Here is an 18,821-nt window from a genome sequence, read left to right on the forward strand (position 1 = left end):
CTGGTCCTCGTCACCGCCTTGGCACGAGACGAGACGGGGGCTGAAGAATATGCAACGCGTCGCTTTTATTATTAAAGCTAATCAGATTCAAACAACGCTTGTGGATGTGGCGCCTTGTGAATGCATAACAGCACATGCCCCCCCGACACATGAACATATTAACGTGTGCAGACGAGCAGATAACATGCTAACATGGAGATCCACCTGCAGGAGTTAACAGTCAGTGAAACTCTACATACGAAAGTCAAAATGAAGTCGGTTTCCCGTGTGCTTCTGATTTCATCCCTGAGCTCAGCTAATTGTCCAAATGGGATAAAGATGTCTTTGAGTGTCAGCGGCCAGATCATTGTGGAAAAATACAAAATCAGCCTGATGGAGAAATAAAGCGCGCCTTCCAACTGAAGAAACAACCTGTTAGGGCTGCATGATTTGGAAAAATTGTGTGAATGAATGAGATTTCAACTGACGTAATTATAAGTCCCTGCAATATTGTGAACAATAGTTCACAATATTGCAGGGACTTATTATTTTTAGCACTATAATATTCATAATCATTGAAACGTAAATGTAAAGGATTATGAAGTGGTTATTTTCAGAGGATCTGTTCCTATCATATATGCTATGTTTTTTTTTTGATACTGTATGTCACCAATACTTAAATGGTAAACTAAATGGTATTCAAGCCTGTTTTATGAATTTTCTTTTTGTCTTAAGTATATTGTATGTTGCACTGTTGGAAGAGCCTGAGACTTCAGATTTCCATTTCCAAATCTACATTCTACATCTGTTGCTAGTGTGCGTATATGACAATAACACCTTTAAATCTTAAAGAAACCCACAAAAACAAATGGCACACTGTCAGCTTGTTTTCCTAACAGCATCGTATGGGTTTTATTTGACGGTCTTTGCAGACTCTCGAATAAATAACTGATTGTAAACACTTATGAAGCACGCCTGTACATTTGTTTGAGTCAACTTAAGTCATAGACAGAAAATGAATTTCGTCAGTTGGAGCCATTGAAATGACGAGCTCCAACAGAAACTTTGGAGTGACACAAATGTAGCTGCATTTGAATTAAAGCAACTTCAATTGAAGGTGTGTCCTCTCACTAGATAACATTTGACATTTTAGAGTAAATGCTTGTTGTTTGCCAGACTCTCTAGACTGGGGAACAGCTTCAGTGCTTTTGTGCATCAGTTTGGGCCCAAGGGGGATACACCTAAAGGTCAGAGCACATGTTTCCATGCAGGCTTCATTCAGAGGGGGACACTTTAAGCAGCTCCGCTCAGGGACACGCTGACCTGAAGCAAGACTCGCACTGATCCTGCGACCTTTAGGTTGTAGCCCGCTGCTTCTCTAACAACACTGAGAGAGAGAAGTGACAGTCCTCTCCTGACACTGTCTCATTCTGGAAGAACCAGCAACCTTCCCTTCAGGACAGAATCACATAGACACTACACAATGCTGCTTCTCTGCCTTTCAAAAGCTTTTTGGCATACTTTTCAATGGCTTTTGAGCCTCAAGATCTGCGCTAAACTCAGACTTAATACATCCAAGTGAGGTTGACTGCCTTTGCACAATGTGCTTTCTCTTTTACAGCCATAAAGCACTACCCTAACCCTATGGAATATGCTCCCAGCTGAGCTTGAAACGTGCACAGATTTGTACTTTTTCCCATGTTGCAAAAAAAAAGGTTATTGAGCAATCAGTCTTTTCAACATTAACCGTTTTTGAGGGCAAGACTGGGTCAATAAGAACAAAATCCCTCCCATCCCTAAACAGCTGGCCTTTGTTACCATGGTGATGTCAACAAGCTGTAGGTCAACATTCTCAGTTTCTTTTTTTTAAGGGCTTTTTCACACACATTCCTCTCTTTAACAGGAGAGCTGGCCCTCTAAAACTGACAAATAATAATGAGATGCCATTTTGGCATTTTCCCATAATAATAAAAACAATAAACCTTTTCTGCACGGCAACATTCTAGAAAATGCTTATGAACTTGTTTTGCATGCTTATATATCTTTATTCTTACACTTCAGCACATACTTTCTAATAAAACATATAAAGATATGAAAGGTTTAATCTATACCCAAATAATAATATCTTTTTTTTTCATTTATTCCATTCATTTTAATCGCTTAAACCTAAACAAATCCAATGAAAACTATCAGCATGGAAAGACATTGCAATAGATTTAAGCAGATTATCCAAGCCTTATGTAGCTTTGAACACATTGTATCATAAAAAATGACTCTTAACCCCAAATATATTATAGAATAAAAGTTGTAGTTTTTATCAGGGTTTTGCAGAGTTCTGTCTCTTTAAACGGCACTGATTACATGTTTCTCAGCTTCCCTCAAGAGCAGCATTCTTCATATTTGATCATCCAGGACACAGACCCTCAGGAGGCAGATTCAAATAGAATTATTATTACAGGGGCACACTTCCTGCAAGGGCGAGGCACCTTGTCATAACGCCATCTCTATCTGAAACCCAAGCTAACAACTGAAGACCCTGAACTTAAAAAATGCAAATATATTACAAAATCCTGTTGTTTTTTGCTGCGGACTGCACAGGTGTAAGTAGCTGGAAGATTCATGATCCCATATGGTTCCACGGAGTATTATAAAATGCCTTTTAATAGCTGTAACTCCCATAACATCCCTTTAACACTAGCAGCAAAACAACAGTGGAACAGGGGTGTTGGTGACACCTCACTATAAATACCTTTAATTAGTAAAAGACTCTGAACACCCCCACAAGATGTTTTGTGTTATTCTGGCTGATCAGGCCTCTGCTGAGGTTAATACATTGATAAGTACAACGACTTAGGAAAGAGATTCTTACAATTGTGGGAGAGAAACTCAGGGATTTCAGCCTTTGCAGACCATTTACATGCTGAAACAAGAGAGAGAAGACCCCAACAACACATAACAGAGCTTCTTTTAAAACATTAAAGATTGCCAACTCGAAGGATTGAACTATTGACCAAGTGATGGTTAAAGACACAGAAAACTACTAATGTTGTATTGCTTTTTCAAGCCCTTTTACATTACGAGGTGCCAAATTGGAGTTATTGGATTTTCAAGGAAACCTTTCCCGGTTAATATGATGACGTCTCTTATAAGTTGTAAGGTCGTGATTACTGTAGCTTGTAAAATGAATGTAGCATAAATAACTCCATATCATACTCCAATTCTCCAATTCCATATAACACAGTTATTCTGAGAATGTTTTGACTATGTCATAGGAAAGTTGCATACTAATACATGTTGGATTGTGGGGAGGCAGCTCAACAGAGAGGGAAGGAGCCGCCCACTTTATTCATCAACACAGTACTACTTACTTCTACACTAAACCCAAAAAATAACACAACATGAGAACATACCACAAACTTGTGCAACTCATCACTTTTTGATAGTAGCTATTTCTTTCAAAGACTGAAAATCCCGTCTCGGCAAACTTTCTTTCCATGTTTACCACAGTGCTGTGTGTGAAGGGATTAGAGTACAGTTTTAAATATGGGAGGGCTGTGTTCTCATCTGTGAGTGTACAGCCAAGTGAAAGCATGAGCACACACACAGGAAACCCGACACTCTCTGCCCTGCCTCAGCCCTCAGTGATGAAATACAAACTGCAGACATGGATGCAGAGGGGAGAAAAATCTGCCTAACTCTCTTCTTCATCCGGCAAAGAAGGTTCAGCTTCCTTTGTTAACCCATGTGTTAATCAGAGTGAGGGCTTTCAGACGTTATGTTAAATGAAATGCTCTTCCCTTTGGATTTCTTGGAGCTCCAAACAAACACCTACTGACACTCTTCTTCTTTCTTTATAAATCCTCCTACTTTCTATCTTTGTATATCATCTCTCTGCTTCTTCCTTCCCTCCTTCATCTTCTGACTGTAGATTCGTTACTCAAAACACATCTCAGAAGCAGTCTAAGAGGTGTGAATGATCACATTACTTATTGAGTCTGCCTGCAAAGCGTGCGTAAGCTAAGTAGCTGTATGATGTGGCTCTGATCCGACCACTGACTGCTGTACGAGAAACTCAATCTGACAAACCAATAACAAATAAGATGAATACATTCACAGAAAGTGTTTTCATCACAACCTGTTTCTTTGGATTTCAGATGTAGAAAGCTATATTTCTCCTGTGAGTCAATGAGGCTTTCTTCCTCATTGATTTCGTGTTTATTTGGATTGGTGTTGTATTTTGAGGAATTGAGCGCTTTGAATAAAACTCTCACAGGTTCCTGATTAGGAACTCATTTTCAGAACATTGCTTCTCATCCTCCTTTTTGAGCAAGCATGGAGGAGTTGGCCACCATTATTTTGTCCATCTTTACGTATTAAATCTTTACTGATCAGCTGCGATGAGACTTTCACTGTGCCCATAGAGTTCTGCTCTCTCTGATATTAACAATGCTCACAGCAGCACTTTGTTTTTGAGCAGGAAGTAATGTCACATGGTCGCGGCCCAAATCTGTGAGTCTTCTGTCTTCTCTTAGTTATGTTTATTTCTCCCTAATTCTTTCCTTTTCTTTTCCTCCTCTTGATTCCTCTAGCTTTGTGTCCTATCCTCTCAATTCTCCTCTCCTCTCCTCTCCTCTCCTCTCCTCTCCTCTCCTCTCCTCTCCTCTCCTCTCCTTTCCTCAGTGTGCTGCAGTGACCCACTTTGAGTACGGAGCCTTGGACTGACCTCCTTTAGATAGAGGCTATATCTAATTATAACCAGCCTGTATTAATAAAGCAGGGGAATTGGTAAATAGGAAACACACACACACATCCACACAAACACACCCACGTGTATGCATGCACACAAATGTAAAAGTGCATCTGTACAGTAGCTAAACAACAGACAGAACAGAAGCACACACACTCACACACACCCCCTCCACAAACACACTGTTTGCGGAAGTCTCATAAACAAGCCTACACCTTGGCAACATGACTCATCACATTTATAAAATAATGTAATGAGTGACTCATGTTCATCACAGTTCTCTGTAACACGTGTACATTGTCACCATGGCAAATATAACAATAAAAAAGAACTCTCAAAAAATCTTTAACCTATGCATGGTGTAAAGTAACAGACTCCATTCTGATCATTGATTTATTTTGCATTTGGAAAATATGTGTGCCTCTAAACTGCAGTTTTCCGCAATAGGAAGGCATAACAATACAAACATATTGTTCAACTCAACATGAAACAACCCTGCAGGTTTCCAGAGTTGAGTTTGTTAACAGGGTTATGTAACGCAGATTGAATTACACTTTGCTTTGAGCAGGTTTAATAACTGCCATGACTCCATTTTTGGTTTAAATCTGAAAATATAATAAAAAGAGCTGAGGTGCACTATCTGCCCCTTCCTCCCCCACTGCACTACTGATACTGTTTACAGAACTTTCATCAACATTCCTCCACTTGTATCTGCTGTTTTTAAAAGCCTCTTACATGTTACAGTCCGGGCCAAATAAGTAATGCATCTCTTTTTCTCTTTGTGGTTCCAAAGTAAAGCTATCAGACTGTACTCTGTGCTCTATAAAGCAGTGAGTTACAAACCAGTGTGATCAAAATGCTGTGTTATTTATATTTTATACCAATTAAGTTAATATCATTAATTGATTGGCAAAAAACTAAGCAGAAGCATGAAAGAAGGAACAAAACAGAACAAACCCGTGTTTTGTCAGTCTAATGGATCATGGTCAAATACTGGAAAATGCATGAGTGTGTGACAATACAAGTTAATACATTAATACATTGAACACAAGGGATATTGATACCTTTTTAAGTTCTTTAAAATTTGATTTGATTTCAGTATAAAAATAAGCAGTTTTATTATTTGCAGTAGAGGAAGAAGTTGAGTAAAAGTAATAATACTACAGTGTAGAAATACTCTGTTACAAGTAAAAGTCCTGCATTTGAAATGTAACTTAAGTACAAATGTAATGTAATGACATACAAGTACCAAGAGTAGATTCATTATTGTACATAATGCATTATCTGAATTATATTTTGTATTGTAATATGAAGCTGCATGGTAGCTAGTGATTAACGTTAAATGAGAGTAAAAAGTCAAATATTTGCCTCCAAAATATAGTGGAGTAAAAGTGAAAAAAGTGCCATGAATTGGGAAATGTTAAAGTACAAAAACTTTAGTTTGATACTTGTACTTAGTTACTTTTCACCACTGCTTATATGAGACATCCTGTTGCCAATTGTAACCTCACCATCCCCACTGAGGAGAGCACAAAGGAAACCTTTTAATAATGCTGATGTTGAATTGATCCTGTCACTCATGTCAGTGTTGTCCGCCTGATCCGGAGTGAACCCCGCCCACGCAGAGCACCATTTGGTTACCTTTTTACCACCGTTCCAGAAAAAAGCCAAGCCTCATTTATCTCCCTGTCACAGTTGCAAATTCTAATTATGTGTAATTATACCCCATGTTCCCTCCTGTGTGTCATCCCACGTCCCAGGTGTGCAGGTGATACTCATGCATGTCAATCTACCGGAGCATAATAAGCAGCCGCGGGCTCCGCTCGACACATCCGACCCATCAGTGTCAACACCGACTTCAAAATCCGATAGAGGTCACGAAACACTCGCCCACGCCATGCTGCCTTTCACAGCTCTGCAAATATTAAAAAGTTATGGTGAAAACTAAACTTCTTCCTCGTGGCAAAATGTCCAGACATCTGGTCAAATAAAAATCTTCACAAGACTCCAGTAGAAAGTCACTGATTCAAAATGTATTTTGAATGTGGAGATATCTTTTTATATGGCAATGCAGAAAGGTTTTAATACTCATATTATTATTTTTTATGTTTAATCGTAAATATACTCCACTGTGTACCAGATGAGCAATTGTTATGAAATGGAAGCATGTTGGATTTATTTTTTATTTTTGCCCCTATTATTTATTATTATTTTTCCTTTATTTGTTCCTTTACTCTTTGGTGTGATTGAATACAGACACTCTGTGTTGTGATATATGAATCTATAATGTTAAATATAATTTGAATCTGAAACATTTATTTACAATTATTCTCAGGAAAATAAGTGGATATATGAGGTTAACCCTTGGAACATGGAGGTGAAATTAGTCCACTGTGGTAATAACACAGGTCTGGTTATTGTGTGTGTGTGTGTGTGTGTGTGTGTGTGTGTGTGTGTGTGTGTGTGTGTGTGTGTGTGTGTGTGTGTGTGTGTGTGTGTGTGTGTGTGTGTGTGTGTGTGTGTGTGTGTGTGTGTGTGTGTGTGTGTGCGTGCGTGTGTGTGTGTGTGTGTGTGTGTGTGTGTGTGTGTGTGTGTGTGTGTGTGTGTGTGTGTGTGTGTGTGTGTGTGTGTGTGTGTGTGTGTGTGTGTGTGTGTTTGTGAGAGAGGTTAATGTGTCAGTATGATGTCTGTCTCAATGTTCTCAGCTACTATTTTCCACACTTGTTAATATGAAGCATCATCAAAGATTCAGCGCCTCAGCCTCTCGTGTGCAGCGACTGTCTCGCGCTGACAACATAATGGCCATGTACATTTTCAGTCTAAGTAAGAATAAGAAAAACACCGTAATTACAGATGTGGTGATTGTTAATGATTACGTCTTAATGTTTTAGCTGTCAGAAAGTATGCAGGGGGTACTTTGTGTGGTTCCTAAAACCATGCAAGACACTCGGGTAGGTAGCATTTCAACTATCCAACCGAAAACCAGCTGATGTGGCCAACCCCACTTCAAATGAAAGTATTTAGCTAACCCTAACCCTAGCAGCTCTAAAGATGCTTTATCTGGCGAGAACGTCCCCGAGATGACCACAAAGACAGCCCATTTGTCTCTCCAAAGCCACTTTTTCTAAAGTATCTTTATTATTCTGTAAAGAATTGTTTAGCAAATTAAATATTAAATAACCTGCCTTGCTTTTTTTCTAATATCAATTATAGGTATCATACAGTCATTTATTTCTGTAAGCTTAACTGAATGTTACTTGAGATAAAATGCCCCGTTGGCCTGTACCTACAATCAATTTCAAGCTATCTTAAAATAGATGCTAACATTGTTACATGTATATTGTATTCTTTTAATTTTCTAACTTGTTTTGAACCAAACAAAGGCTAATGAAGGAAAAACTGTACAACTGAGACACAGTTAAATATAACTAAAATATAATCACTGTGTGTGTGTGTAGATATGGTGTGTCCACAGCTGTGTAACTACAGGGTTCCCCACTGGGTGCTGGGATAATGTTCTTTGTTTTCACTACTCTAATAAACACACTTGCATACACAGAATCATATTACTTTAGAGGACATTTCATTGACTAATTTTAATTTCCTGGAGATATACCCACACCAGGGGCGGATCTAGAAAAATATTCATGGGGTGGCAAGAGGGTGGCAGGAGAATTTGAGGGGTGGCATCCCCTGGCAAAAGTATATGCTGATTTAATCGCAGTCATATCAATCAATGTTAACTTGGAAAGCCACAATATTGATATTTTAACTCAATAACATTTGGTGACATTATTGTGGCACATCAGTAAAGCCTTAAATATAACTATATAAGGTGGCAGACGTAATTTAATGAATTTTAACTGAATGAGTTGGTTTCACTCTTAGACCAGCAGGGGTACCAAATCTAGGCAGACTGCTGCAATAAGTACATTAATTAACTGTCTCATCGATGTGTGTTTGTATGAATATGATAATATTAACAATCATATTATTCCTATCAGCTGTCAATCCCTTTTATGATTCACATATTCAGTGTTATTATTAAATAAACTATATTTTTTGGAGGAGTTAATGATGAATGTTCCTCAAGATGCTTGCTCACCCTCCCTCAAATTTGAAAGAGAAGTAATTACTATCATAAATCAAAATAATCGAAAGAACAGTTCAGTGCCCCACAACTTTACTGCAAACAGTAACAACCTTGACTTTACATCAGAAAGAACAAACATTAAAGAAGTGACTAACTGCATCAATTAGGGTTAAAAAACGTGTATTCAGCTAAAACATAAACATTGCTGCAGTTACTATCCAGTGGAAAGTCCTTACCTACTGGCCTAGTTAAATCAAAATGGTTACTTTTTTTGGCTGGGCAGTGAAGTTTTACACACCGTCTTATTTGACTTTCTCAGGACTTAAAACAGTTTTTTGGGGGCAGAACCCCACAAAGAAGAAAAATATTATACAAACGTAAGGTCATCATCTTAACAGTTTATTATTCTCATCGACTCATCCGTGAGCACAGCATCAAGTTGGCATGCTTATAATATAACAGCTGAATGTGGCGATTACCATCTTGTTCAGCAAAATGCCTCACAAACTGATTAAGATTTAAAGCTATGGTGCGTTTTGATTCAATGCTGATTACAGCCAAACTTGACAGGCTCTTTTCTGTCATAGTAGACCGCAAACAGTTGCGGCTCCAGAGTATTTGTGTTGGGTAATCTATGGTAGGGCTAACCCATACAGTGGTGGGGCTCAAGTCAGTATTTGCAATGTAATTACATACACGCTCCCCTTGACAGTGAAACGCCACGCGTGAGGTTTAGATTATTTCCCTGTCTCAATCCAAATTGAACTGTATGAAATAAAAAGGCACTTTTGTCTTGTAATAAATAAAAAAGGCGACCTGGAGCCAATCCTGCAATTTCCCCACAGGTGAAAGAGTTGACATGCTGAAAACCCAACCCCTGCAGGGGAGTCTGGGGGGATTCTCCCCCAGGAGATTTTTTGAAATACTAACATAAAATACACATTCTGGTACTGTCTTGAGAAAAAAAAATACATCTATTACTCCACGACATATTTAAAAAAATGAATGCCATTTTAGTTTTTTGTTGCTTTGTTCTGAAAGCTGAACCTGCACAGAGAGAAGAGGGAAGAGGCTGTGTGAATGACTTTACATTGTGGATAAGGGTGGATAGCCCCCATTGTTCTGTGTGTCAAAATGAAAGACAGCCCACACACCTATCAATCATCAAACCGTGGGGTCTTATTTCATTACGTGTTGATTTCTATCAACACGTAATGTTGTATCGATGTATATAGAGATGTACTACCGCAAAAGTATTATCCGTCGGGACTTCCCGCAACAACACCACGCCGTTATCGTGATTCTAATTGGTCAGAAGACATTATCAAAGATGTTCTATTGAGAAGACGATCACTACGTGACAAAAGTTTTCAAAACCGTTTCTAGTCTTCGGTATTTCCAGACAAGTGGCAACTGAAATCAATCTTACTAACTGCTGTCTTTGCAATTTGCTCTGCGCGAGTTGGCGGACTTTATTTTGCTTACTTTAACATCATTGTTCATGGTGGGGCTCAGCCATTTCTTGGTACAGTATGGCTGTAGCCTACCCCAGCCATACCCTGACCGCAAATACCTCATTCCTTCCGTCTACTTGGATCCGAAATGCTTCTCGTTTTGCGCTGTCCCCCTGTTCAAAGGAAATTGCCGCCAATCATATTTCCAAGCTCGCGCCAGGGGGGGAGGGGTTACAAGGCTGCGTCTTGTGCTGTATTCACTTGCACTCGGACATTAGAGATTTTCTCTCATAAATGTCAGATGAGCCACAACTTTTCTTTCAAAACAAAGCTGCCAACTGGGGTGGCAGCTGGGGTGGCAAGGCATTTTTCTGAGGTGGCAGCTTTCACCCCGTCCCACCCTGTAAAACCGCCACTGACCCACACAATAACGATAACCAGCACTTTCTCAATGCAAACCCTAATGCTAACCCTAAGCGCTACTTTCCCAATGCTAACCTAGCCCTAATTGCTACTGTCCCAAAGCTAACCCTAGCCCTAAGCGCTACTTTCCCAATGCTAACCTAGCCCTAATGGCTACTGTCCCAAAGCTAACCCTAGCCCTAAGCACTACTTTCCCAATGCTAACCTAGCCCTAATTGCTACTGTCCCAATGCTAACCTAGCCCTAATTGCTACTGTCCCAAAGCTAATCCTAGCCCTAAGCGCTACTTTCCCAATGCTAAACTAGCCCTAATTGCTACTGTCCCAATGCTAACCCTAGCCCTAAGCGCTACTTTCCCAATGCTAACCTAGCCCTAAGCTACTTTCATCTTACACCTTCCCTCACCTTAAAAACAAGCATTCTCCTAAATTGTAATGCTTTACCTTATGGCAGGGTCGGACTGAATTGTGCGACCGGCCCACTTCGGTACCGGCCCACCGGGAAAACTCCCGGTATTCCCAATGGCCAGTCCGCCCCTGCCTTATGGGGACTTGCCTTTTGTCACAAATAGAAGACTGAGTCCCCACAATGTAATTACATGACCCCACACACACACACACACACACACACACACACACACACACACACACACACACACACACACACACACACACACACACACACACACACAGGAAATGTGTTTACCTCTGTGTGTAAGACGGTGGGTGTTTCTCAATGTCGAGTATGCTTGCTTGGTAGCGTCTTGTTTCAGAAGCGAGGCAAGAATACTTCCTGGCATTCGGAAAACGAAGAGTGGAACAGGGGAGCAAGTGTGCAGGTGTGCGTCATATGAGAGGCCTCGCCTCACATTTTCCGCCACAGATTTGGGGAAATTGGTCCGTGCGCAAAGCATTGTGGGAATTTTAAGACCGCGGAGTCTACACATGGGCAGCCTCGAAATTTCTCCAAACGAAGTACGCCGGGCTCGGTAGAATTCCAAGTATGCTGGACATTGGAACAGTACTTCGGCGGCACTCGATGACGTAGTATGCTTGAAATAGTGGCTCTGGAGCAGCTTTACTCAAGATTGAGAAACACCCTGTGGCTCTCAATTCCTAGTTGGAAGGAAGGTTAGCAGCACAAGCGACAAGGTCAGAGAGTAACTGCTCTACTTCCTGCTCTGTGTTCACATGTTGTAGAAATGTCTTAATAAATTCATCAAGCTGTAAGTCTCTGTGTGTGTAAGTTTTCATGTTTAAGGCCCGGTGGGTCAAGAAAGGGGGATTTAGGATCGGAGGGCCAGGGGGTTCTGAGACTTAGAGGTCGTTCACAATAAATAATAAATGGTCCTCCACAACGACATAACTGGATGAGTAAACAGTGCAATCTGTTGCTAAGACCCCTGTGGACCAACAAGCCCAGAATAGGCCCTCCATGCTCGGGGATTGGAGGCTCAAATCCTGGGATCTGGTGTCCATGGGCCTGCAGGGGCGGGGGGGTGGGGGGAAGATAACAAATCCTTTCTCATGTTCTGTTACTATTCCTCACACGCTTTACTCTGATAAAAAAACATGCCATCTACATAGCAGAAACAAAGGGTATGTAGCGTCAGTTATGAAATTACAGTCAGTTAACTATACAAGTAGATGGTAAGGAATATATATGTGTATTGAATGTAGCGGATTCAAAGTTAAACAATTGTTTAAAGGTAAAAGTTGGTGATGAGTAGCTTTTTCAAAAGTGTTTTAGTCCTTTTTTTATTTCACATTTAACAGTGTGTGTTCAAACTTTGTAGGTTGTTGAAAGCTCCTTGCCACCGTCACCAAGAATACATTCCTCTGACGATTGTGTTACTCTCAATTTTGAGAGGAATACTCGTCACTGATGCAAATTCTGCATGGAGTAGATTGTGTACATGATTTGAATTAACTACAACAAATTACAATTGTTTAGTATTAAGGTTTCTTCTTCATACAATTTTAGTTTTTGGACATGAATAATACATTTTGAATTCACACAGGCAGAACACTCGCACCGGGTATTGCACCTTTTCATGACGGTTTAATCATTCTAGATGTGCTATCACTTTGGAAGGTTTAACAATTGAAGGGAACCTGTGAACAATTCCAAAACTGTCTTTACAAACTAAAATGGGTCAAATGTACCCGAGCGGTCCAAACCAGAATCTGGTGCGGTTTTGTATAGACACTTCAGATGTGAATCCGACATTAGGTGGGGGAAAGGGGGGAGGGCCCAACCCTGCTGATGAACGGGGGTACTGGTATGGAGGCTCATGGGACTTGGAAAATATTCATCTCCTCTAAGCAGGGAGAGTTAAGGGGGGGGGGGGACAGGCTTTGTCTAACACACCCCCCAAACCCTCTGCTCTTTTGTTGGGAGGTAGCATTGACACACACACACACACACACACACACACACACACACACACACACACACACACACACACACACACACACACACACACACACACACACACACACACACACACACACACACACACACACACACACACACACACACACACACACAGACACACACACACACACATAAAGCTCTCCAGCAGAGAGGCTTTGACCAGCTGTCTTCACTCTGAAAGATGGCCGTCGTCACTCATAAACCCAGAAGAGCTTGCAAAAGGAAATATCTCTATCTTTATCATTCTCTGGTCTGCCTCTGCTGCGGCTATATTTCACTTTTCCCACGTCATTTACTCAATTTAGACTTGACATTTTCCACAATGAGTTTGAGCCAGCAGCGGACGCTCCAATTTCTCAATCACAAGATTCAAAAGCTGCGAGCAGACAACATAAAACCCTTACATTTATTGGGGAAGAAATGTAAAAAAGAGCCAAATGTATAGATACAGGTACAGCCTGTAAGAGTGACTTCTGATTAGTAATATATAATTCCTTAATGCCACATATCCAAAGTTTCACCTACAGTAATCACAAATATGTGTGCAGCAGCATAGAATACTGTGTTTTGTTTTCATGCCAGCAACCCCCTTCTCAGTTGTTTGTATGTCCACAAATCTTTATAAAGAAAAATAATGAACGGTTCCCGAAACTAAATCTGGAATTCTTGAAACAAATATAAATGTACAGACTGGGTCCCCTAACAATGGCAAGGACGGGGTTATTTCTCCATCTATTTATCATAAATGAGAAATTGCATAGAAGAACAACATCCTGTTATTTGGTCTGAATAGAGGTTAACGCACATCCAATGAAATGCCTTCATACTGAAACAAATTCTATCATCTGCGTAGAAATCAATGCAGACATGGTGGCTATGCTGACAAAGATAACTAAAGCAGCCGCCTCTAGCTCGCCCCCACAGTGTGTGTGTATGTGTGTGTATTGTTCATGGACCAAGGCTATTTCAGAGTGGGGGGCCCTTCCAGTCGTCCTCTCTGTATTGGCCCTTTCATCGCTCCCTTATCCATATTCATCACCGCCCCACTCTCCCAACCTATCAGCAACCAGAAAGCTGTGACTGGCGCCTCGCTCCACCAATCGCACGGCTTTCTTTGTGGGAACATTCCCACCTCTCAGCGCCTTCACCCCACCCTGTACAATGGCTACTTTTTTTTTTACTTTGACGCAGTGGTTTGAAAAAAAAAACGGAGGAGGAGAGGTTGGAGGAGGAGAAGGAGAGTCGAGGCTACCTTTGCCCGACGGCGACCGCAAATCGATCGACAGCCTCGGAAGCGGTTGCCAGGCGAGCGTCGTCAATGGCAGCCCGCGATTGATGAAGGGGGTGGGTAGAGGACGAAATAATTGGAGGACGAGGATGAAGGAGGAAGGGAGGAGGAGGAGGATGAGGGCGCAGTCGTGACGGTCTGAACCAGAGCATGATTAGTATGGATGAGGAGGAGAGGAAGATGGGGAGAATGGAAGAGGAAGAGAGGGCTCGGAATCGCGAGTGAACAAAACAGGCGTGTCGCAGGGGAGGACGCCGTGTTCTGCAACAGCGCCTACCCAAACACACTGTTTCAGAAAACTACTGCTCGACGAACGGATTAACCATAAAATCCTGCATAATTATAAAAAAAAACATCTCAACAGATCTGATTAGTTCATGTTTTGTGGATCAGACTGTTATAGGGTTGGTCGTATTTATGACCGACCCCTCTCGAATCTATTTCCCAGTGTTCAAACAAGCCAAATATGGAGCTTGTTCCTCCCTAGTCCTGACAGTTGATCAATGTGAGGAAGGCAGCGCTCCTTTATATGGACGTCCCGAAAAAAAAATTGCTCCCGGAGCAATGGAAAACACTCTGATCAATAGCATCAAAGGTCCTGTCTGACACAGCGAAGACCCCCTCCACAGCATGTTGGGTTGGTGCATTCAAATGTCCATCTGCAGAGCAATAATTCATCTACACACCCCTTTAAGTCTCAAATTAATCTCAGATTTTTGCAACTCAAATCAGACGAGAACACAAAGACAAACGCACGCACGCACGCGCACACACACACACACGCACACACACACACACACACACACACACACACACGTAGAAATCTTCCGCTAGTCCCCTAATGTCACTTAGCAAGGACATTGCCCCCTCCTCCTTCCATTTATTAAATTAATGTATTACATCGAGAGAAGAGACCGTAAGTACGAGTCAGCAAACTTTTCCCCTGATTGTTGAACCTGTAGGCATCACGTGTTCTGACCACCTACAGTACATGAAGATCGGTAAAAAACAGCAACATATTATTTATTCTGTTTGTGCTTACATAGATCAATGGCTTACACAAGCAGTTTGTTTCCCCTGAAAGCTGCATTCGTTGGTAATGGACTGAATCTGAATCCTTTCTGTTACACTGCGGCTGCTGTTAGAGAACGAAGTATCAGTATTGGTTATAGTACTCTAAACAAATACCAGTTTGTAGTGACAATGGAAAGCGTGAGCCACCCATGAATGTTCCCACCAAAAGGTAACATTTTGTGATAAAATAGGGAATTATTATAATTTTGTTGCTGAAAAATGCTAAATAATATTATAATTACCTCCAGTGCCATACAAAGAAGAAAGAAATTATCAACAATAAAAGGTTAAGTAAATGTTGTTAACCTTTCAACCTGTGTGTCAAAAATACTGCATTTTAAATCTTGGCACTGAAACCACTTGTGTACTTTTTTTTAGATAATAATAATAGTAATACTAGTGTGTCTTGTTTCCTCCTTCTGTTGAGTATCCTTAGATATCCTTATAATATTATCCTTATATTATTTTGACCACTCTAAACTCAACTCTTACACTCTAAACTCTCCTGAAGGCTTAATGATATTCCCATTTTAATGTCTAATATACTTCTTTGCAGGAAAATAATACATTTTGTGTCAGTCTTTTCTCCAAATAAATGTAGTCTTAGCTAAAATGTAACCATGAAACACTGAACCCTGATTGGCCGACAGCTTGAATTATGAAACAACTCAAATATTTCATTCAGCCAATCACGATCAATCTGGCTTTGAAAATGATCCAAGTATAAACCTCTGAAACTAAAATCAAATATTAACAATGATTTCATTAAACGCCTCTGATCATAAATGCACATGATTAGAGAGAAATCCGAATTCCTTTAATGTTGGGGGGACGGCATGCTGGTTCGGGGTGAGGGGAGCCATGGAGATAAGAATGGGGTTTGGGTGGGGGGATTAGAGGGCTGGTGGGGGTGCAGCTACTGCAGCTACTCATTGATCTTTTCATTTTTAAGACCTTCAGCCTTTATGAGACATTGCTGTGATTTATGACCCCCGGGGGGGTTACAGCGGTCTCCTGTCGTCCTGTACCTCTGACAGCTGACCAGCTCCTTCTCTAGCCCCTCACTCAAACACACACATTTGAATAAACCCTGCACACAAACCAGCCACAGACAACATATTAAGATATAAAAACGTGTCTTCTTTTAAAACTCCCTGTGAAGAAGAGAATGGGTTAACTCTACTGTCATGTGACATTTACTGACAGCGGTTGCGCGGCGGGCACTGCAGTATATCACACTTGAAAGAACATTTCCACATTACATCAGCAGTCATAAAGCTTTGGCGACATGGCTAGCATGAGGTCAAAGGTCCTCAGAATTCATCTGCACAGCAATGTTTCATGTGTATCATGACAAAATAATTTGTATAAAAAGCATGGAAATGGATGTCATGGAACTGATCACATACAATAGAAACAATATCAGCATGCATTACGCTTGATCGTGAGTAGAATATGAGGGTGTTACTTTAAATCCTATTTAGGCTGCATTAAAGCTTGTCATTAAAATTCCCCTAAAGATTTAGATTGCAGGATTTGACCTTCAGGAACATGACATGAACCACTCCTGCATTGAAGAAGGTTAGGTTAAAAAACAGGTAGAAGATCAAATGCGAAGTCTCTCTTACCATGAGTCTCAGTTTCTTGTTGAGGGAATACAATGCCTTCAGTTTCAAAAAGGGGCTGCAGGAAGGCCACTACAGAGAGAGGAAGCACAGGGGTGGGGGTGCGTGGTGTAAGCTAATCATACAGAGAAACAACCATTGTTATGATCTCTTAGCAGCACTTTCTTTTCAAAATCTGCAGAGCAGCGTCAATATATATATAAAGACAAAAACATACTCTCAGTGAAAATATATCTTTCGCTGCATCGTATTAGTAATAAAATAAGCATTTAGGCTCATCTCATCTGCGTAATCTGATTACAGGCAGTCTGTAAGAACAATAATGTCATTTACACAAAGAGACATTTTTTAGAAAGAGAACTGAATTGAGTTTTTCACAAAATTCTGCAACCAAGCTGTGATCCTCTGTTCATCCTAGTGAAGTGTGTGTGGGAGCGACTTTATTTCCAACCATCCCATCATGAGCCTGATGCTGCCGGCTGAAGGAGGGTTGGCCTTCCTCTCTGCCTGATTGAAAGCCTGCTTGGCCGTGCTCCTCATCATCATCATCATCATCATCATCATCATCATCATCATCATCATCATCCCAACCTTTTCATTTGTCTAAATGGACGAGCTGTCTGTTCAGGCAGGAGGATGGGGTCCCTGGGGGCCGCCAGGGCTTTTTGCATACAGCAGGAGGAGACTTTAGTGCTGTGAGAGCATCGATCTGTAGTTAAACACAATCGCTAACCTGCGGCTAACCCCTCTTCTGCCGGACACTCTCTCTGTTTAATTATTACCAGCTGTCATGTTTCTGAAGCTATGAAAAATTACCCTCCCCTTATTTTCTGTTTTACTGAAGAGGAGCAGGTCACACAATAATCAAAAATAAATGTATTAGTGTCCGGACCCTGTATGCACTGTAAACCCGAAATAGCTACATGTTCCAATTGTTGGCAACCAAATTAAAGTGTTTAACAAGTTATCTCAAATATATTTAGTTACTCTGAATGTTTTCGATCACCAATGCCATGAAAGTTAACAGAACTTAAAATAAGTGTACAAACACATGGTTTCCAATGTCTTCTTTTGTATTCTCTACTGTTGTTTTATTAATTATCTAGTTATTTTTTCTAATCATGCCATCCTTTATTTTGAGGACAAGCGACTCAACTGAATGGGTTTGTAGTGAATACATTACAGTAAACATCACAGCTGCTTGCATCATGGTAAATCACCCAGTGGATTGCTTTCTGCGGGAAATCTCTTGGCCAGTCTTTTAAATAATTGGGGGGAAATCAGATGCCATCCAGTCCTGTTAAGAATCATGGAGGTTCTTCTCTGAAAAAACCTGCAGTAAAAAACTCTTTGCATATTTCCTTAATTAATCTCGGATTCTTTTTTTTTTTGACACACATAATTTGTCTCGAGGTATACACTAACATTAAATAAAACATTACATTTCCTTACAAATCATACGTGTTTAGGTTGAGTTTTAATTAATACTTTTTAGGGGCTGCTGTGCCCAGGAAACATATTTCAGGCTAAATTATTTATATATTAACATGAAATACTGTAGAGTCTAAATAGATCAAATTAACAATTAATAATTCAAGTCCTATGTTATGCAGGTCAATATTTGTCTCAGTCATGTATGTGTGTCTTTGACTCTTAAAGGAACAGGCGTCCATATATGCTCTTATTAACGGTCTAAAGTTAC

Source organism: Notothenia rossii, assembly GCF_949606895.1.
Source record: "Notothenia rossii genome assembly, chromosome: 4".
Taxonomy (NCBI): Eukaryota; Metazoa; Chordata; class Actinopteri; order Perciformes; family Nototheniidae; genus Notothenia; species Notothenia rossii.